The 23,507-nt window shown below is 38.1% G+C and overlaps 1 protein-coding gene across 8 annotated transcripts in view; it reads left to right on the forward strand.

Annotated features, from left to right (window-relative positions):
* The window catches only part of HS3ST5 (heparan sulfate-glucosamine 3-sulfotransferase 5), a 282,552-nt gene that overhangs the window by 229,418 nt on the left and 29,627 nt on the right, over positions 1-23,507 (forward strand). The window lies entirely within an intron of this gene.

The following is a 23,507-nucleotide window of genomic DNA, read 5'->3' on the forward strand; positions in this document are numbered from 1 at the left end:
CTGAGCCTGTGCGTCTGGAGCCTGTGGTCCCAAGAAGAAAGGCCGCGATAGTGAGAGGCCTGCGCACTGCGATGAAGAGTGGACCCTGCTTGCCGCAACTAGAGAAAGCCCTTGCACAGAAACGAAGACCCAACACAGCCAAAAATAAATAAATAAATAAAAGTTTAAAAAAAATAACTATTTAAAAAAAAAAAAAAAAGATTATTCCATTCTAACCTGAGAAATCAAACCAATGTATAAACCAAAAATTCAGAGACAGCCCAAAGCCCATCATTGCAATGGCAGAACAAAAATTAAAATACAGGTGCCCACAGGTATGTTGTTCATTTGAGATACTTGTTACTGTCATCGGTCCTGTCACAGAATCAACGCAGAAACAAGACAAAGATGGATGCTGCAGCTGCCCAGCCTGTTTTCTAATGTCAACTTTGGCCAGAACTGCCGCAAGTTACAGGAATGCTATTTTCATACTACTTCCAAGGACAAGTAAATGATCACTTGAAAAAGACTCTGACTTGTCCAGATCTTCCTTTAACCAAGTTAACTCTGGAGCAGAATTTGGTATGTAAGAATTAGTCATAAAAATTCATTGGAAGAATACATACCTTGCATGTATTCTGATGGAGCCACACAGACAATAAGTGAATAAAGGAATGAATGAATGAATGAGAGTTTGGGTACTGATACATGCTATGAAGAAAGTTTTTTTTATCAGCAGTTTAACAGAACAACCTCAGGCTTGTTTGGATAGGGTCACTGAAGCCTTATTAAAAGAGGCGATATTTGAATTGAGACATCAATGAGGAGAAGACAGCTATCCAATGAAGTGGAGGAAGATCAATTCAAGCAGAAGCAAATCAAAGTCCCTGAGGTAGGAACAAACTTGTTTAATTTGCGGACAGAAGAAAAAAGAAAAGAGAAAGAAGGTCAGCATGACTAAAGTAAACAAAGGGAGGAGCTGTAGAAGATGAGATGGAAAAGTAGACAGGTGTCCAATCATGTAAATTTTTGTAGCCCGTAGTAGAGTCTGGAATTTTTACTTTTGAAGTGGAGAGACTTTTGAAGATGGTAAGTGAGGACATAGCTAAATCTAACCTTCACTTTAGAGAAAAAACCCTAAGTCTATAGAGTAGTGGAAAGTGAGGACAGGTTATTGCCTCCATCCCGGTGAGAGATGGAGGGGAACTGGACTGAGCCTTAGCATTAGAAATGAGAGAAGTCACTGGACTCAGGACATACAGAAACTTCTTGTGCATTTGGATGTGGCATGTGAGGGGAAAAGTGGAATTAAGACATCTACATGTTTTGCCTGAGCTGCTGAGTTAATGCTGCTGCCATTAGGGAGGCCTCTGAAAAGTTAAGAGGGAAGGGATCTAGGGCTCAGTGGAAGAGACTGGCTTTCGACTGGCTCGTGGACAGTTCATCCACTCCATGTGGAAGGCAAGATGCATATGTAGCAATGGGAGCAGATGAGGGAAATGGTGGGAAGATGCTGTATTTCCCATCTAGAATCATTTTTTCTATGAAGAAACAAACACAAGCTGAGAGTAAATTGAGGAAAGGTAGTGTTGGAGATTTGAGGAAAGAGAAGATATGAAATAATCACCTTAGAGAGGGAGAAAGAGAATTTATAAAAAATGTGCTAAGATTGATTGGAAAGGTCAAGAGGTCAATTTTGATATGTAGTCATATTCGAAGGGAGGCCAGTTAACAAGGTTGTGTAATTTTTCCAATGATCAGCTCCGTGGGTGCTGGCAGAGAATAAGTAGATCGTTGGGTTTAACCATGGGTATTAGTTTCCTGTTGCCGCTGTAACATACCACAAACTTAGGGGCTTTAAGCAACACAAAGTTATTATCTTACTTTGCTAGAAGTCCAAAAATGGGTCAGAAATGGGTCTCATTGGGATAAATTTGAGATGTCAGCATGGCTGCATTCCTTCTGGAGACTCTAGGGCAGAATCCATTTCTTTGCCTTTTCCAGCTTCTAGAGTACATTTCTTGGCTCACTGCTCCCTTCCATCTTCAGAGTCAGCATCTGGCTGGTCAAGTTCTCATGCTGCCAACAGTCTGCTTCTCCCTCTCTGCATCCCATGTGGTAACCCTGGGCCCACCCAGATAATGCAGCATAAGCCTCCATCTCAAGGTCCGCTATTAGCAACATTAATTCCATCTGCAACTTTAGTTCCCTTTTGCCATACACTCTAACATATTCACACTTGCAGGGATTAAGTTGTGGACATCTCTAGGGAGCCGTTATTCTACCTAACACCGTACCAGTCTCCTCTAGCTGCCATAATAAAGAACCATAGACTGGGAGGCTTAAACAACAGAAATTTACTTTCTCACAGTTCTGGAAGCTGGAAGTCTGAGATGAGTGTGCCAGCACAGTCAGTTTCTGGTGAGAATGCTCTTCCTGGCTTGCAGACAGCTGCCTTCTCACTGTGTTTTCACACGTCAGATTGAGAGAGAAAGAGAGAGACAGAGGGACAGAGAGGAGAAGCGGGGAGGGAGCTCTGATGTCTCTTCTTATAAAAACACTAATTCTGTGGGATCAGGGCCCCACCCTTATGACTTCATTTAACCTTAATTACCTCACTATAGGCCCTGTCTCCAAATATAGTCCCATTAGGGGTTAGAGCCTCAACCTATGAATTTGTGTGAGGGGATACAATTCAGTCCATAACATACACTGTGGTTGGAGTTTTGACAGGTGAAGTATGATGAAGAAAAGGAAGGCAGGTGAGAAACTTGATTGTTTTCAAGGAATGGTTATAGAGCTGAACCATAGAATCCAAGCTGTAAGTAGAGAGTGAGGGTATGAGAAGGATGGTTAGAAGGAGGCAAACTTGTATTATCCGGGAATAATGGATCTCAATGAAGCCAGGAAATTTCTGGAGTGGGAGGACTGGAATCAGTAAGCTGGAAGAATAGGAGGTGATGGTCAGAGGGCAGAAGATTTTAAAATGGAATTTCACAGGCTTGGGGTAATTGGAAATGGCAAGATTTATGAGTTTTGAAAACTGAAGAACCCAAAGAAACTAATAACAAGTCATTTTCCTCCAAAATAAGTCAGACACCTAGTATTGACCCCAAGGAGATAGTAAGGTTCCTGGGTGGTTTTTTTTTTTTTTTTTCAAAGAATAAGTGCAGTGTATCCATTTTGAAAAGTTTCACATTCTGTTCCTGGTCCCTGGACCTGTCTGGAAGAAGCCCCTCCTCCAGCCTCAGCAGGGTGGGAGGGGAAAGCAGTGCATGGACAGTGATTTCTATCACTCAGGGAAGCAGAACCCAGAAGATAGATGCTCTGTGTGAGGAGGATATCCATTCTATTCAGGGACTAGTAAATGACTTAGAAAATTATGTGTAACTGCTTCCACTAAAGTGTGGCAGTGTTATTTAGGATGCCTTCTATGGTACCTATAGAATATTTTGTATCTAATTTACTAAAGATGTTTCTGTTTTGAACTTAAAACTGTTTCATGCTTTATTTTGCAATACAAATATGGGTCATCTCATTGCAGTGTTCATTGAAAGATTTATCTCTAGTGTACTATGCCCAGAAAGCATTGAATTAGTTCTGCTGTTGAAAGCAGTACAAAATTGTCTGAGGGGTGCATAGTTTCCATGTCACATTATTAAAATATCATTATTTTCTTCCAAGTCCATGCATATACTTTTTTCTAAAGCATTATAAAATGACAGCTTACTGAAAACAAGAGACCAGGTCTGCATGTCCTCTGTAATTTGGGGGTGAATATGAGTTGGATGAGAAATCTACTGAATAAAATCAGATAATAAATGGAATGGTACATTATGTGTTCTGAGGTCAATAATTAATTAAATGTAATTATTGCAATGATATTATTAGAAAATTAGGATTTGCCTTGTGCCTTTGGAGAGAATTTAGAAACAAAGGTTTGGCTGTTTTAACTAGTTAGAAACTAGTCCATCATATATCTTTTACATATATTATTAAAATAATAGACGCCACTACATTATGGGATGTGCAAATACAAGTTTCACTTTCAAAACATTCATGTGATTACTTCCACGCTTCTAATAGCCTCACGTGTCTCATTCCACCTCACGCCCTTTTTTCATTCTCTCATGTCCACCCTTCCTTCTTTCTTGCAGCTTTTTAATTTTCTGAACATCTTGTGAAGCCCAGCTTTTCCACAGATCTCTTTGACCCTGAGACCCACACACAGCTCATCTCTGGCTTCCTTTTGGCCTGGGGTTAGTACCACTATTCTCAATGCAAATGGTCTCTGTTGACTAATCTTAACATTTTACAATTTAACGTCTATAAGGACAAATTAAATCACATTCTTAGAGAACCAGCCTGGCCCTGGGCACAGAGTCAGGCTCAAAAGCATGTTTTATTTATTGATTCAATGAATAACTGATGCATGCCTCAACTCTCCACCCCAACTCAGCCATCCCAGCCACCAGCTTGAGATTCACTTAGTGATGGCAGTGGTGAGAGAGCAGGGAAATAAAACAATGTATAGACTCTAGGCCACAATTGTGTATTTCATAAACAATTTTAATTACTTTTAGACAGATTAAAGAAGACTAGCAGAAAAACAACACAACTCTCCCATAAGCACTTATCTAGCAAGAGGTCATCATCTAGAAGGGTAAATGTTCTATATGTATATGGGTACACATGTAAATGGCATCACTATAGCTCACCATTTCCGAGTCCCTGCCCTCAAGAAGCTGACAATAATTCTGGCTTGAGAAAAGACATTGCATGTTGAGAGAGATTTTTGCTTATGCTTTCTATAGTTCCTACTAAAATGTAAGCTCCATGAGGGATTACAATACTATGTCTGTATTGTTCATTGTTGTAGCCTTAAAAACTAACACAATACCTGCATACAGTAGTCACTAAATACAGTTAAATTAATGCCAGATTGCTCTTTAACATACAGGAGACCAGGGGTGAGGGGAAGGGCAATCACTCTAAGACTGCAAAGGTAGCACACACTGCTGTAACCCAGTGTATTATCAAAATCTTTGAATCGGCAGCAGCCACAGATGCCATCCTCAGAGAGAGGGGAGCTATGAGGTCCAGGGAAGCCAATCAAACCAGGAATCAAGACCCGGCTGAAAAGGGAGGGGAGGAGAGCTGTGCTACATTGGGACAGCCGATGCCCATTCAAACCAAGTCTCAGTTAAGGCTGGCCCTGAATTTTTCAAGGGAGGATTACTTAATCCCTGGTCCCACTGGACAGGCAGGTGGAGATGAGCTTCCTCAGTCAAAATTGGCTTCTGAACTAGAGTCAGAGTGGATCTATAGGTAGAGCTTCTGGAGGATTTCACTCTGAGTAAAGCAAGGAGCCCTTAATGGTCAGCAATTTTGTCTCTTGGTGTGAAAAAAGAATATATACATACATACATACAAACACCTTCCACTTTAAACTTCTAATAGATGCAAGGGTCAGTTCTCTTAGGAGAGAAGTAGAGGATTGCTGTATACATTTTTTTAGCAGCTTTAATGAAGTATAATTGACATACAATAAACTGCACGTATTTTAAGTATACAATTTGATAAGTTTCAATATATGTCTATACCTGTGAAACTGTCACCACAATCAAGTTAGTGAACATATCCAGCATCTACCAAAAAGCTATCCTCATGCTTCTTTTTTTTTTTTTTTGCGGTACACGGGCCTCTCAGTGTTGTGGCCTCTCCCGTTGCGGAGCACAGGCTCCAGACGCACAGGCTCAGTGGCCATGGCTCACGGGCCCAGCCGCTCCGCAGCATATGGGATCTTCCTGGACCGGGGCACAAACCCATGTCCTCTGCATCAGCAGGCGGACTCTCAACCACTGCGCCACCAGGGAAGCCCCTCATGCTTCTTTTTAATCCCTTTGTGCCAGTTACTGATTTATTGCCTCAGCTGCAAATGCACCCTTTTTGCCTGCTCAGTGAAAAAGGACCTGTGTCAGTAGAGGATGCTGGAGAGGTATCCTAGGAAGAAAGAGGCTTGCTTCTAGGATCTGTTGCATGCACTGAGCAGGCTTCTACAGCATGTGCTGTAGAACACATATCTATATCTATAGAGTCCTTATTACCTCTTACTAGATGATCCCTGGTTACTCCAATCTCCTGGTATAGTTAATACTTCTGTGCTTTAAACTTTCTCTGTTTGAATTACTGTGTTCTTTCCCTCTCCTGATTAGACCAGACTGACTATTAATCTCTCCATCTATCTATACCTTCCTATATATCTATGTATCTACTACCCTCCTAACCATCCCATTTTGCTACTCCTCCCTCCCCCAGGCAAACACTGATCTGCTTTCTGTCACTATAGATTAGAATTCATTTTCTAGAATTTTATATGGGAACCCGAAGATTTTCTCCTATGTTTTCTTCTATAAATTTTATAATTTTAGGTTGTACATTAGGTCAGTAATCCATTTTAAGTTAATATTTGCGTATGGTGCAAGGTATGGATCCAAGTTCTTTTTTGAATATAGATATCCAGTTGTTCCAGCACCACTTATTACAAAGATGATTTCTCCACTAAATTGCTCTGTACCCTTGTCAAAAAGCAGTTGTCCATATATATGTGGGTTTACTTCTGGACTCTCTTCTGTTCTGTCGATCTGTTTGCCCATCCTTATACCAATGCCGCATTGAATTAATATAGCTCTATAATAAGCCTTGAAATCAGGTAATATTAATCCTCCAACTTGGATCTTATTTTTCAAATTTGTTTTGATTATTGTAAGCACTGTGGATTTTCATATGAATTTTAGAGTCCCCTGGAAATTTCTAGCAAAAAAAAAGCATACTGAGATTTTGATTGAGATTATATTGAGTTTATAAATCAATTTAAGGAGAATTGGCAGCTTCACAATATTGGGTTTTCCAACCCACGAACAAGGTATACCTCTCCATTTTTTATTGAGACTTCTTTAACTGCCCTCAGCAGTGTTTTATAATTTTTGGTATACAGGTTTGCATATCTTTTGTCAAGTTTATTTCTAAATATTCCATATATTTATGCTATTGTAATGGCATTGAACTTTATATTGATCATTGCGAGTATATAGAAATATAATGGATTTTTATAAATTGAACTTGTGTTTTGCAACCTAAGTCCACTTATTCTAGTAGCATTTTAATAAATTCTGTCCATCTTCCTCCATAGATAATAATGTCATCTGTGACAGTTTTACCTCTACCTTTTCAATCTGTCTCTTCTTTTCTTGCCTTATTGGAATGGCTAGAACTTCCTCTACAATGATGAATAGAAATGGTGAGAACAAACATCCTTGTCTTGTTCTTGATTTGGGGGGAAAAGCATTAAATCTTTCATCATTAAGTATGATGTTAGCTGATGGTTTTTCATAGATAAACTTTATCAGGTTGAGAAAATTCCATTCAATTCCTTATTAGCTGAGAGTTTTCATCAGGAACAGATGTTGGAGTTTGTCAAATGCTTTTATAGCATCTATTGAGGTGATCATATGGTTTCTCTTTTTTAGTCTATTACTATGTAGTTATATTACTTGATTTTCAAATGTTAAACCAATCTTTCATTCTTGGGATAAACCTCACTTGGTCATAATGCATTTTTTTAATGTTTTTCTATTTTCTGTCTCAAAAAGGCAGGAATTGAAACTCATGGGAAGAAAATGAAAAGCCAGGAAAATATGGTGTTTCCTTCTTAATTCCTTACTCAGTTTTAGTCAGTAATTTGAGCATTGGGGAATATTATAACCTATGTTTGCTTCTCATTACTTCTCAGTATAATTTCTAACACGAGCCTTTTTGTGCAATTTCTAAGATGTGGTTAATGGAATTATTTTTAATATGCCATCTGCTGGTCTTTTAATTTTAGCACTAGTAACAGAGACTAAGATTTGGTAAAATACATAAAAACCTTATAGAACTTATATCTTACTTGGTAACTTCTCTCCAACAGAAATAATGTTCAAAGTAGTTTTTCCTCATTAATTATTTTCTAGGAATAGATGATTGTATACTTTCTAAGAACCTTGTCTTCATTTCCAACTTTTACATTGTACCTGACATTTCATAATTACCATGAACAATTGAATTCATGTATAAGCTTCAATTGTATTCTGGTATAAGCTTCAACTCTAACTAGCAAGGAATTTTTGTCGAAAGGGAAATTTCAATTTCATCCTAAATATTCTCCTGTATTATTTGGACACCACTTCTGGGCAGTCATTTTACCTGTGGCTGCCACAAATCAGAACATCATTTTTATGTGCTGCATAAAAGAGGTAGTTCTAGATGATATGTTTAAAAGTATGGATATATATCTATTATATGTAGTTTTGCTCTGTACTATTATTTATAGAAAAATACAAATAGAACATATAATGAGTGGGGAAGCGTGAATGCCTTTTATGTAAGTCTTTTTGTTGTTGTTGTTTATTCAATTGAAGGGACATTTAAGTAATGCCAACTCAACACAGGGTTCTTAATAGTATTTCTTAATTTGTTATCCCTCTCCAAAATGATGGTATTTTATCATTTCATTCTATAGGTCTATTTTAACAGAGAGATGGCTACTCTTAGATTAGTCATATGATGGATAATAATGTAATTTGTTTCATTCAAGTAGGGAGAGTTTTTGCATTTCTAGGAATCCCATTATCTTTAAAACTTTACCCAATTTTCTTCTTTTCATTAAATTACCTCCTTAGCTTAATTACAAGTGTAGTGTTTTCCCACAAGCAATATAATATCTACTTATCCTAAACACCCAAAGTCAAGAAAACTTAGTGTTAATAAAATTGATTCATTCAGTTCAGATCAAAAGCAGCATTACAGCTTACTGGTTAATCAATGTAAATTTTGCTAATGCCACAAGGAGTCGAGTCCATTTGTAAAAGAAGACATGTGCAACCTATTTCATGAAATTGTATTTTCTACACAATGTTAATTTGACCTCGCTAATAAGATAGTTTTGTGAGACAAAAAAGAATATTTCATCAAAATATTCTAATTGTTTTTTGTGAGATGTGTCCAGATAAGGAAGGAGATGTTTACAGTATTATGTAGAAACATTTGTTGACATAGAAAACTGCCTGAGCTGTTTGTGTTAAAAGCTGATCAGCTAGTGCTTACAGCAAACGCATAGAGTTCATCCTAAGGAAAATCAGGACAACAGTGATCAAAAGAACAAGTCTACACTCTTCACCAAATTTAATTCCTGAAAATTGCTTCTAAGCTGACAGCAGTATTTCTCCACAGGGGGAATATGTTATTGTGGCTCCATTTCCTGATCAAATGAATATAAATTAAAAATATAATCAATATTATAGCAAAGATACAACAAGTATAAATTTTGATCAGATCAAATAGGAAAATGATGCTGCTCTTTGTATAAAAGAGAACAAATGAACTAATTATGAATCCCTCAAGGAAGTTAAAAATCATACCTCCCAGTACCAAACAATACCACTGTACTATGTGGTAACTAACCTAAAGTAGGATACTGGCTAAAACAAACTTTAGTTAAAATTTTACTGGGGCTTCCCTGGTGGCGCAGTGGCTGAGAGTCCGCCTGCCGATGAGGGGGACACGGGTTCGTGCCCCGGTCCGGGAAGATCCCACATGCCGCGGAGCAGCTGGGCCCGTGAGCCATGGCCGCTGAGCCTGCGCGTCAGGAGCCTGTGCTCCACAACGGGAGAGGCCACAACAGTGAGAGGCCCGCGTACCGCAAAAAAAAAAAAAAATTTACTAAAATTTCTTTGGCTTAAAATTTAGAAGGGCATCTGAGGGATTTTGTGACTTTTTCAACTCTCCTAAAGCTATCCATAGACATCTGTGCATCTCCCTTCTTTTTCCTAATGTATTTTTCCCTCTACTAAACAAAAGTTTTCATACATAATTATTTTGTCGACCTCAAAATCAAAATCATTGGTCTCAATATAACGAGCCACTGTTGACAGCTCTGAGAGTGGTTTACACTTCACTGGGAGGCCGTAAAAAAAATCACCAGGTCATTGACACAAACCTTTATTTTTCTTTTTCTTCAGAGCTTTGAAAGTTCTCTTAGGAATTGCAAAGATAAGTGGTATCCCAGAACACAAGTATTTGCTCCAAAATCTGTCAATTTTAAGTGAATGGATAAAGGGTGGCAAAAACTGAGGTTTTAATTAAGCCTGAATTGAGGAGGTTGATATTCAAAGCCACAAAAAGGAGTCTTGTGACATACCCTTAGTCCTTAGGTAACTTGGGCCAAAAGTATTCTTCTTTTCCTTTGCATTTGGTCCTACATACTAGTTCTTCAAAACTTTCTAAGGAGAGGAAAAAAAAGTCAGGTCAACCTTTGGGGAAGCTACATTAACTTTTCAAGACCAGCACCTGCATATTTCATGCAGCTGAACAAAGTCTAGTGAAGGGCCAGCATAAAATCAGCTGTGCCCACGTGGTGCCAGGAGTAGCTGTGGAGATGAAGTTCAGTGTAGGATTCTGCAGGGCCCAAGAGAGCCTAGGAAACAAGGACCAGTTCTGGAAAACCCCCAAACTGAATAGATTTGGAGAAGATACAAAGAGCAAGATGGCTGCTGGGGACCTGGACTTGGGGTCAAGCACCACTGATTTAAACACATACTGATGCTCAGAAAAGGAGATAATGATGTGGATTTGTCTCTCTGGAGACACAACTTTAACCTATAATTAGTCAACAGAAGTGAAAGGTCTGTTGGGAAATCTGAATGCACATAGTCCCCCAGCTGTTAGTATTTTTTCCTTCACCACACAGTCTAGGTATCAGAGGAACTGAGTTCAATTCCAAGTTCTGTCACTTGCTTGTCATAGGATTTTTATAACTTATAAAATCTCTATGGTTTACACATTTTTAAAATGAAAGTCAAATGCTTCTCCCTTTTGGATCTCAGGATCGTTTTAAATATCAAAAGGAATACAATATGTAGGAGTGCTTTGGAAATTAGAGCACTAGATAAGATGTTAAGAATATAGTCAATCAACAAGTAATGAATTGCTGACAGTTTTCCAAAGTTAGCTGGACTCTGCAGAGCTGTGGTTCTCAAAGATCAACCATTTGCGGTCAGTTTCCATGAGTTTTCCCATATCCTCCTACCACCTATACTATTATTTACTTAGTATTTTTTCCATAAATTAACTCACTTTTTTTTTCTTTTGTGCCTACTGAAGCCTCATCCTAAAATTAATATTCATAAAATCAGAGGTTGAAGTGCTTCTTATATAATTGCAATATATATTAAAATAAATTCATACTTATTAAAATTCTTTATAGTTCTCTATATCATGCTTCAGTAAACATTGCTAAAGAAGAGTGCTTTAAAATTCAGGCAAGTAGTTGAGGCTGAACAGAGTCAGAAATGCAAGACATCAAAGGTTTTGGCAATTATTTTATCCTTTTTCAGATATAATCACTCTTCTCCCAAAAGGTACAGTACTGCTTTTTAACTTTAGATGAGTTGGAATTTTATTTTACAATAATTAAGTCATCTGGAAATGTGGTTTCCCAAGAAAAATTTGTATTTGGGGTTTTAAAAACCTGTCTTGGTCCAGCAATTTCTGTTCATCAGGAGAAGGGCACACTGGCACATGCTGCAGTTCAGAAGGGGAGACTTTTCTGAAATGCCTGTTTATGAAGCCATATTTTAAATTTCTTACACAGACATAGCTGTAGCTCAGCATGTTGGCATTATGATGTAATTTCAATGATAGAGTCTGAAATAAGGCTATATTGTGTGACTTTTTGGCACAAGCATTCATCCAATAAACTGAGCATTCTAAAAGGGGAAGCAAAGACCATGTAAATCCCTTCACACCAGAGTGCCTCACTTTTGCTTCCAAGTGTATAAGTACTGCCATCAAGGTTTACTACCAGTTTTCAAGCTACCCAGGTCTGCCCCTCTGAAGGCTGTAGATGGGGAAACTAACTACAACAGGAGGCCCCAGATCTACAGATTTGTTCCCATTTCAGCACTAAATGTAGAGGTTCTAGAATCAGCTTATGTTCCAGAATGCCAAAGTCCGAAGGTAGAATGGGCTGCATGCAACTGTTCCTAAGCCAGGAGTTCAATAACATATACCAAAATGGTTAGTCAGTACTAGAAGAGATGCTACAGTAAATACATAGTCTTCTTTACTGATGATATTTTTGGAGCCTTTGTTATACCCATAGGCACTGAAAATCACCAAGATGGGACTCCGTATGCATCTGTCCTCAAACTGATTTTACCACATAATCTTTTTTTTTTAGGGAGTATCTGAGGAGACTAGTGTCCCAGGGGAGCACTGCTCTAAAAACATAATATTGCTATTTGTGGATAATATAAATGTAATGCAATATAATATAGGAGGTTACCTTTTCATCTATTTTAAAAGTATGTTACTTTTGTGCTTTGGAATTGCCCTAGATAAATATGTTTTAAACTTTTGTTAAGTCTCTGCTTATTCAGCTTAGTAACCTCTTTGTGGCTTCTGAATAATGTAAGAACTTGATTCATTATTTAGAAATCTTAGTAGCTGCAGTAAATGAAGTAGATATTACACTTAATTGAGACTACAAATACTGCAGAGGTTGCCAGTCTCACATGGCATCAGACCTTACTGAGTTTTCATGCCAGCTTAAAAAAAAAAAGAAAGAAAAAGAATTCATTTTCAAGAGTTAGAGAAAACACTTTGCCAGTTGCTAGTGAACCTGGATGTGACTTAGTTTATAGAAAGGCACAGATTAATTCTTTTCAATCCAAATGCTATGACTCTTAGCTAGCACTTTAATTTAATTTTATTTTATTTTATTTATTTTTTTTTTTTGCGGTATGCGGGCCTCTCACTGTTGTGGCCTCCCCCGTTGCGGAGCACAGGCTCCGGACGCGCAGGCTCCAGACGCGCAGGCTCAGCGGCCATGGCTCACGGGCCCAGCCGCTCCGCGGCATATGGGATCCTCCCAGACCGGGGCACGAACCCGTATCCCCTGCATCGGCAGGCGGACTCTCAACCACTTGCGCCACCAGGGAGGCCCAGCACTTTAATTTTAAACAAATCCTATTCTCCATCTTGTCTGGGAGACCTTACCTACAAAGTGATAAGGCCTGTAATGACTGTCTGGCATGATATCAACTTTAGAAGCATATACTGTATATGTTTTGGAACTAAATATTTCTTCTTCCCATTGACTCTTGACCCCCTTAGAACAGCTGTCGCCTTCTTCAAACGCTTTCACTAAGTAAAAAGTCAATTGGCTGTAAGTGGTGATGAAGAAATGTCATGTGATTAATACTACAGTTTAGGCTGCTGTGATTAGTCACGGAAAAAACAGTTAAACTTCCTCCCCAAGAAACATGGTACGTTAACAGCAAATGGCCTGCCTGAGCCCGATAGGAAGAAATAGTTGGGCAGTGTTAAAAGCTGCCTATTGATTTGTGCCCCGACTGAAAGCCAGGCGTTGATGTAAATGAAAATGTGTCAAGAGTTGATATCGATTTTTTTTTAAATCAGACCATCTCTGGGGAAATACTGCTAGCCATACTACTGCTCTTGTCTATGAGTGAAATAAGGTTCCTTTCCACAAGACTACACATGTCCAGACATCAAATTTTCCTCTTTAACTGAGGTGTGGTAGGATGCTAGTCCATCATCTGCAATCTCTGCTCAAAAAAATGGCGCAGAGTCCCTATATCCAGGAATAAAATGAAAAAGAGAATTTTAAGTTTAAGAGGGATTTGTATGTGGGAAAGGATGTGGATCCATGCCACCTACCTACCAACTGGCCTGTTGTATATGGATCAGAGCACACAAATACACTTAAGCTAGAAATTTCCAGCCCATGTGTTCCAAGATAAATCACTTCAGAAGGATGTTTATTTTTAGAAAATCCTATTCAAAGATAACAATAATGTAAGATAGAAGGTGAAATTTATTAGGATACAAACTACCAAGTTGGGGACTTTCTTCTCCTTCAGCCTGTAGGAAACTAGCCACATTTTCACCTCTTAGAAGTAATTTTCTGAGCTGTGCTTTACTCATAGGCCCCAGTGCTTGTAAATATTGATGAACAGCTTAAGAAAAGGCCAAGAATCATAATAATCATGCAGCTTTTGGTCAGATCTGTGGAGGTTTCAGCTGCCTAGACAAGGCTGCACTTCACGATTCAGCTGGGGTAAGGGATGGATTTTAATATTGGGCAGTTAGAATGGAAAATTAGTATGGAAAAGGAGAGGTCATCACCTGCCAATATATGTGGATTATTTGGAATTAGCTATTGGGATTAGAGAAATTCCTAATAAACTGATAAGGGGAAGGGTCATTCCCTCCATGGTAGCTTAGAGAGCTAAATCCACTTAGCTTGATTCGTTGGCCTTAGGCACAGGCACGTGATAAAAACTCCACATTGCAAATTGATTAGCTTTTTGTTGATTACTCAATGACCTTTGAGGTATTCTAGATTTCATGATCTATACACCTTGCCCTCGAGATTAAATAAAGAACAATGATCGGAAATAGACCTTAAGGGAATGGGAATTATTCTGATGAGATCATTCTATGCTGAATGTCCTGCATTAAAATTTAGGAATGTGTAGCAAAAGCTTGCAGAAGACAGTTAATTACTTTGTAGTAACAAATGAGGTAACAAATGTTCTAAGTAGATGGGACTTTGCAATTTAGGGCCACTGTCTTAAAACAGTTACAATTAATCTGTAGCTCTTAAAATAGGTATAACTTGCTAGAGCTGTAGTTTAACTAACAAACTAAGCTTATGGCTGATCCTCCAGAGTTTCCCTGAGGAGGTTACAAGAGCAGCCCTTCCTGCAGCCTGGAAAACCAGTGCAGACTCAGAGATATTTGCCTACGATGGTTCTAGACCAGCTCTTGACTGTTCTGCTTCCTGCCATCCCATGTATTGTTGTCTTGTACTGTTATTTATCTTTGGATATATGTTGATTAAGTATCTCCAAAAGGATAGCAAGCTTAGTAAAGTCAGAGACCATGCATTATAGTTCATTGTGTTATCAGCAGTGCATAACTTCATAACTGCTTAAGGAAAAAACCTATAAATATACATATATATATATATACACAGATGCATATATATATATTTATATTATATATAATATATATTTATATATATATTTAAATTCAGGATGAGCTAGTTATCCCTATGACATTAAATTACTTAGCCACTTTTCACCCTGAAATCAAAAATATACATACCAATAGATTTACACAGTTATTCATTCTAGGATAAGCTCAAATCAACTCAGAAAATATTATTCAGAATGAAAAATGCTTTTCTTCTCATAGTTTATTCAACTGCTTAACATACACATTCATTAAGTAATTCCTAGAGGCCTTTCTCTCATGCTCAGGCATATAAATATCATTTTCAAATACGTATACTTAAGACAATGAGATAAAATGATTTGAGAGTAGCCATAAAGTCTTGAATCATGGATAATATTAACTTATCAACTATATGTAATATAATAGCAATAAATTATTATACGTTTGCCTGTGTTTCCAGATTTAGTGTTCACCCAGAATTTTCAAATATGTTTTCTAAAGGTATGCATTTAACAAATTAATTGATCTTCTGATTTTGACTTCAGTTACCAAATTGTAGGTTTTTGTGTGGTTGTTTTATAAGTTTCTAGGAAAGAAAATTAGCACAAGAATTGTCACAGCCCAAAACTTCCAGGTTGAGATCATAATAACTTTATTTACTACCTTGAATGTTTTAGTGTGTTCTTTACTTGCTTAGTAAAAGTCTAAACAGTATGTTAACATTTAATTCCCGTCCTTTCCTTTCACAGCCTGCCCTGGTTTTTCAAGACTAGTGAAAGAGGCATACAAGTAAATGTTGTACACAAGTTATGCATCTTTCTTTTGTTTGTAGGAAAGAAATAGAAAAAAATGCACATATATAAACCTAAAAATAAGAATGAATTATTTGTCAACCCACAAAATTTTGTCACTACTTTTTATTGTTCATAGGGGGTAGAGTTAGTTAAAAATCTATACTTAAAATTTTAGTGGGGAATTAAAAGTCTGAAATGGGAAACAGAAAAGAATGAGAATGCATACTATACTCTGATAAAAAGAAAAAGGAAGGAAAACTAGGGAAAATTTTCTTCCCTTTCTCATTCCCCACACCTACCACCCCCTAAAACACTTCTGATGACTTCAATTCAAAGGATACATATTTTCCAGAGCACAAAATATACTCCAGATACAGTTCTCTGTGGAATTTTCAGATATTCATGCTACAACATTTGACAAGAATAGAAACAAATAAGAAATAACATAATGCAGTGCTCATAATTTGGACATATCTAAAAGTCTGTGGAAACAAACACCAATCACAATATATTGTATAAGGAATGCTAAATATCTAACTTTTCCTTTCCTAGTAATAATGCTTTGTGTCATAAATATAATTTAATGTTACTGGGGAAAATTTTTTTTAATGAGTTTGGCATTTTATACACCTGAGAACAATAAATCAAATATATCCTTATAATAAAAGATACCTTTTCTCTTAAGTGTATCTACATAGGACCAAGCCTTTCATAGATTTCTTTAACTGGTAATATATTAGAATTCACAACTTAAAATTTTTATTCTGCATATTCTGTTGCATAGAGTTAAACAATCTAATATCCAATTCCATATATATCTGTATGTTCTACAGAGGGATATTTATTTCATGTCAGTAAATAATGATCTACTAGTATGATAGAATAATTCAGGTGATAAAAAAAATTTAATATTTTCACTTTGTGTTACTCAGCAAGAAAAGTAATCAGGAAACTAGATGAAGTGCTTTTTTCCCCTTTTACTACACCAAAGAAATTGAGTTCAGCGAAGCATATTATGCATTTCTCTGTCAGGTGCATATTTACATTTGCATTTCTAAATTATTTACCATAAATACATTTTTAATTCTAGCAAACCTTAAAATAATAAAGTTCCATTTTCAGTCTTTATACAAACATGCAAATGTTAATGTTGCTAAGGAATATACTTTAAATTACAGAGCATTTTTATTCATTATTCTATTACCCCTTCTATGATATTCAGGTCTCCCAACAATTTTGGAATATTAGGGGTCCCCCTAGTGGCACCTTTATTTCTAATAAATTTCCAAACTAAAGAATAAGTTCGTTTCGTTTTTTTTTTTTTTTTTTTACTAATTACTTGGACCATTTTGATACTTACACATATTTTGCTGACTTTTTTCCCAGTTTTTAAACACAAGTAGACTTCTTTTCATGTCCCACAAATGTTGAGTATGTTTCTGGAATCAAAAATTTATTCATAATAATTCTCATCTCCAGTTATACAAATGCCCAATTGCTACAATCTCTTTTCATTCTTTCTCATCTTGTGACCTTTCCAGTCATCTCAGAAACCATTTGGAGATTGACTATGAAGAAACATTTTCGTGGGAAACAAAATTTCTGTATTAAATTGTAAAAACACACATGTACCCAAATAGATGTTAGTTTTAATATTATTGTAGTACAGAGGCATATCTTTATTATACTTCCATTTAGCCAAAGGAAGATGTACGCAATGATACCTAGACTGCATTATCAATGGGACAACTATATAAAACTTTTTAGAACTTACTTTTAATTATGGTGAAGATTTGATGATGGGCTGAAGTATGATGTCCCCTTGGGTCAAGTAAGTAATTAGCAGTAGTTCTGATGCTTTTCCAAGCAGATCCCCACAAAGCCTCTACTCTATTCTGGTCTGGAATGATCCTCCTTAATAGGCGAGCAAAGGCTTCCTGTGGGTTTTAACACTTCCACAGAATCTTAAAGGTTGAGGTGAAGTCAAAGAAACGATGGGGGAGCGTATTCTTCACAGTGAGAACAACTTCAGCAGGCATGTAGAGATGAAAATAGCATGACTTTGCCTTGGAAACCATATGGTAAATTGTCAATATCATTGAAACACAGAGTGGGTGGTGGGAGCATAGGAGACATATCCAGAGATGTAGCAGGGCCAACCCAGCTATGGAAGGCTTTGGCAGCTATGCCAAGGAGTTTGAATTTATGCTGAACACCAGTGACAAATGTCGTGAGATAGTAACATTCGTGTTTTAGAGAGTGAGTCTGGGAACAAAGTAGAGGATAAATTTGAGAGGGAGTAAGATACAAGTCAGAGTGAAGACTTGGTCCAGGCAGGAAAGGATGAGAGCTGGTAGAGCAGGTTGTAAAAGTGCCTCTGCAGTAAGTGAGGTCATTTCTGAGCCACTGATACCCTGGGTGATAGTAGAATTAACCAAGGTCTGAGCAAAGGCCCTGGCACACCCTGCCTCAGCTCAGCACCCCATCAATTTTGTCTTTTTGTTTATTTACCCCTTGTCCTTGGCCATACTACTGCTTCCCTCCCTCTCTCTGAAAGTGAGCTCACATGAGCCTCTCATAGCCTTCAGCCTTGAAGAAAGACATGGGTTGTGTAGTCAAATTTCACTACTTTGGACGGTGTAAAGCATGGAAGAGACGAACTCACGGAACGTCCAGAATGATTAGATGTTAGATGTTGGGCATAAGGGTTGGGAAGCCCAGAATGACTCCTAGGCCTCTGGTATGGTAACTGGGAAGATGGAAGCACTAACCACTGGTTTGTAGAGCCAGTAAGAGAGAAGGAGCAAAGTGAACTAGTTTTCTAGGCTGTGTAACAAACTCCTGCAAACTTGAGCAGCTTCAAACAGCACACATGTATGATCTCATCATTCCTTTGGGTCAGGAGCCTGGGCACAGCTTAGCTGGTTTCTTCCCCTCACGGCCCCATAAGGCTGCAACCAAGGTGTCAGCCAGAGCTTGGTTCTCACCTGGAGGCTCAACTACGGAAGGATGTGTTTCCTTCACTTGGAAGTGAAGTGTTGCATTCACTTTCTCTCAGCAGAGAGTCCATAGCAGCTTCCTTCTTCAAAGCCAGCAAAGCCAGCTAGCAAGACAGAGTCTTAATATAATGTAACAAAACCACAGGAGTGATACCCCATCACCTCTGCCATATTCTAGGGGTTAGAAGCAAGTCATAGGTCTTACCCATGCTCAAGGGGAGGGGCTTATCCAAAGGCATGAACATCAGGTCCCAGGGATCATGGGTGATACCCTAACTGTCCATCACGTGAGCCTTTTAATAAGGTTTTAAAATATGAAACTTCTGGGTATCTTTACTTCCAACTGTCAACTTAAGGAAATTCCATTATATACTGTAACTTGGACCATTATTACACTAACTTAGGATTATTAGAATATTTATCCTGAAAATATCTACCATAGAGAGAGGAAAAGCTCAATTCTTTCTGATCTTCAACATCCATTCAAGAAAGGTTACAATATACATTTTAAATAAATATTTGTTCTTCAGAAACAAATTTTTATTTGAGAAATCTCAGCTCATCATTTCAAAATTATAAAAGAGCAATATCGGGCCTCCCTGGTGGCGCAGTGGTTGAGAGTCCGCCTGCCGATGCAGGGGACACGGGTTCGTGCCCCGATCCCGGAGGATCCCACATGCCGCGGAGCGGCTGGGCCCGCGAGCCATGGCCGCGGGGCCTGTGTGTCCGGAGCCTGTGCTCCGCAACGGGAGAGGCCACAGCAGTGAGAGGCCCACGTACAGCAAAAAAAAATAAAAATAAAAAAAAAAAAAAATAAAAAAAAAAAAAATAAAAGAGCAATATCTAAGAATACTTCATACTAAATGAGATTATTAAAACATTGGGTTGTTGCTGGTTGCAACACTGTCCCTATGAGGTTTGATTTGAATGAATATTTAGTGAAATATTGGAACTGACTTTAAATCCTTTCCTTGGGCACCTGTTCTTGAACACTACCACCTCACAAAAAACAAGAATTTTTGAGAACTGGAGACAACCTAAAATGTCACATATTATATCCAGTCTTTCTTCCAAGTCCTAACGACCTTTTCTTCAAAATACCTGCTCTACTTACCCCTTTTCCTCCATTCACACAACGTGTACTCTAGGGGAAGCTGTCAGTGCCTCATGTCTGGATAAATCAGCATCAGCCCCCTACCTGGTGTCCTTATTCTAATATTTCCTCCCCACTCTGTCAGTCCTATTCAAGATTGAATTTTTCTTCTACATGTACAACTTTTAACAAACAGTTTATTTTTTTCAATCATTTGTGCTGCTGTTCCGTTTCCTATGCTACCATCTATACACACCCATGTCTGGCTTTTTACAAGATCTATCGTCTCATATATATTCCATTCAATCTCACTTCCATTCTTGAGTACAAATCATCTTTTCTCTCTCCAGTAATTCCCTCCTGGTTCCTACACAAGGCAAGCTTGTGTCTGTTTCCTTATCTCTGCTCATATTGTACTTGGGTTGTCCATGCCCCTGTCATCATCATAAATGCCCTAAGTCACAATGAATAGATATTGGAGGATGGAGAACCCAGGTAAAGAATGAGGGGAAAGCCAGATTCTATGTAGATGACAGAAAAGGAGAACAACAAAACAAATCTATAACAGGACTCAGAAGGTAGCAGAGAAGGCAGAGACAGAAGGTTGGAAGAGGGTGGGTATAATGAGCACTAACGTCATCACATCCTAGAAGTCAAAACCAATCCCTAGAGCCAAGCTAGGTTGCTTAGCCTGGACAAATGTAAGTATCAAGGGTTGAGATAAGCAGAGATGGGCAGACAGAAAGCATCCAAGAAAACAAAATCCCAGAGGGCAAGAGAGGTCATGTGTGAGGATCTTCTCAGGCATTATAGGGATGGGCGGGTGATCCAAAAGAGCAGACAGGTGCATATTCACGTGCTTGATGAGAGAACAGCTTGATAAGAGAGGGTGCTCTGCCTGAGACCCCGGTTTTCCCATGACATAGTGTACTTTCAATCTAAGCAGCTAGGTGCATGTGGAGGATCATTGTCTTTAAAGCCAGTCAGTCTTGGGTTCAAATTCCTCTTCCACCATTTGTTGGCTGTGTGACTTTGGACCACTTATTGACCTTCCCCAAGCCTCAGTTCACTTATCTGTAAAATGTGGATAATCATATCTATCTCATGGTGTTATAAGGATTAAATATGATTACATATATATGAAATGCCTGACATCTAGCAAGTATACACATACTTATTGATTTTTATCGTTATTTTTATTTTTCCATCTGCCAAAACCAAAATGGCTACCCAATTGTCCCTGAGAGCTGCATGACCTCTAAGCTATTGTGATCTGTAGAGTCTGCCTCATTCTTTGTTGTGCTGTGGGTTTGCAAAGTTTCAGTTGATGTAAGCTAATTTCTCCAATGATGTTATGAACGACTTGGGGAAAGTCTTCCCACTGCTGAGCTCATCATAAACTCAGCTGGCACTTGCTATTACAATGCACTTCACGGCCCCACTTCATCCATTCCTTCAACAAATATTTCTTGAGCACCCACTGGATGGGAGGCATGGGGATGCAAAAACAAAGAATAACATCTTGGCTTTCTGGAGCGAGGCATGGATGATACCACTCAAGTAAAAGCATGTGAATTTTAAAACTGGAAGGACCTAAGAGATTATCTGGCCAGCTCTTTAATTTTATAAAGGTGTGATTGAGGATCTAAGAGATGACTCCGGCTTTTAATTTCTTCATCACTGATTTTTTTTTTTTTTTTGGCCTACTAAATCATGTCATTTTGAAAAACAAAGAGAAAAGTCTAGGGTGTTTTTAACTGAGCAAGAGTTTGGAACTGAATGGTTTTACCATCTGCCATGTCATTGTGAAACTGAGCCCACTCCTCTCAGAGAACGTTGCCCCAAACGTGCATGGCATAACCTCCTGCAAGTCTTTACCAGAAAACTGACAAGAGTTCTCTCTGGTGGCTGTGCTCTGGTCTCATTGCTTCTTCCCCAGCATGAAAAAAAAAAATCTGTCATAGAAACAGAAGTAATTCAGGCAGAATGCAAAGATGCTTTCTACTTTCTTTGCCAGGGAAGGCCAAGATGATGGTTTCCTCTGATGGTCATTCCAGACCATTGCTTTGTACATTTGAAAAGACACATCTAAGCATTTATATAGAGAAGTGCATTTGAATCAATAATATGGGACTAACATCTGAAGACTCAGTGGCTTTAATCAAACTCTTTGCTCAATACCCTTCAATACTTGATCCACAAACTTGTCTCCAGATTAGAAGGCCAAGGTGAAGAGTAACATCTCTAGTTCAGTGGGGGCTAATGAGACATGAGACATTTATTAATGTCTACAATAAATAAATGAGACATTTATTAATCCTACAAGAAAATCTTAATTAGACACTGGAGCACTGTTTGTTTCATTGTTAAAAACTACCCAATCCTGGAAGAACTGAAGAATAAGTAAAGACTAAAATAGAAAGTAGCGTTATAATTAGGCCCCCTGAAATGAAGGTGATACTTACACACACACACACACACACACACACACACACACACACGGAAAGTATTTGTCACTTATTTCTCCTAAATAACTCAGTATTAGCATTTACAATGAAAGTTTGATATAAACATTCTTGAAATAGCTAGACATGTGGATACCGAAGAAACAGGAGATTATGATTCAACAAAATTCCGCCAAGAAGGCAGTTTTGTTGTGAGTTTTAGCTGCAGCAGTGTTAGTTCCGTCCAAGTTAATTAGCAAGATGACTTCATTATGATTTTCTTCTTGTTCACTTAATAGGTTCTTTCTGTTAAGAAACACTACTTTTAAACACAAGGATTTCATAATGCAAGTCCACATATTTTGGAACTGCTTCCTTTTATTTCAGTGGCACTTTTTTCAGTCTACCCATCACACCCAAAAGGGAAGCAGGGGCGATGGGAGGAGCAGGGCGGTAACATAAAGGGATAGTAGACATTTACTCAAGCTTCCTAAAGCTAAGAGAGTGGCATACCCACAATGATATGCGTGGCCAGTAATATTTGGTGTAATATTTGATGCATGGCTTTCCAGTAATATTTGATGTTCTAAATTTTGCTTTCATTAGTATGTTCAAGATAAGAGCAGAGAGGAAGAAAAGAGGGGAGGGAGAGAACTTTGGGGACATTCATTTACAGCTTCAGAAAAATTCCCCTTGCTAAAATAAGAGGTGGGAAAAATACTGCTGGCATTTTACATAGAATTAGTTACAAAGTATGCTAATAAACCAGATTGTCAAATTGTGTCAGTCCCATCTAAATAACAAGCAAATTGCCTTATACAGATGGAAAATGTGTGAGATGAATAGATCTCCTGTGTAAACTACCTCAACTAAGATTTATGAATTTTGTTCTACTTATCTATCCTATTTAAAATCATACCCTGCATTCTTTTCAACTTCTTAAAAAAAAATCATTAAGCCTAAACCTCATTTCAAAATCTCCAAGCTTTCATAAGTCCCCTAATCTTTAGCAGGGGGTGGGGGGAATCCACCTGTACAGAGTTCCCAAGAAAATGTCAATTGCTGTCTCCTCATCACTGGAGTTTCAGAAATGGAGCAAGAGTACACCCCATATGAA

Source organism: Mesoplodon densirostris, chromosome 12 (genome assembly GCF_025265405.1).
Source record: "Mesoplodon densirostris isolate mMesDen1 chromosome 12, mMesDen1 primary haplotype, whole genome shotgun sequence".
Classification (NCBI taxonomy): Eukaryota; Metazoa; Chordata; class Mammalia; order Artiodactyla; family Ziphiidae; genus Mesoplodon; species Mesoplodon densirostris.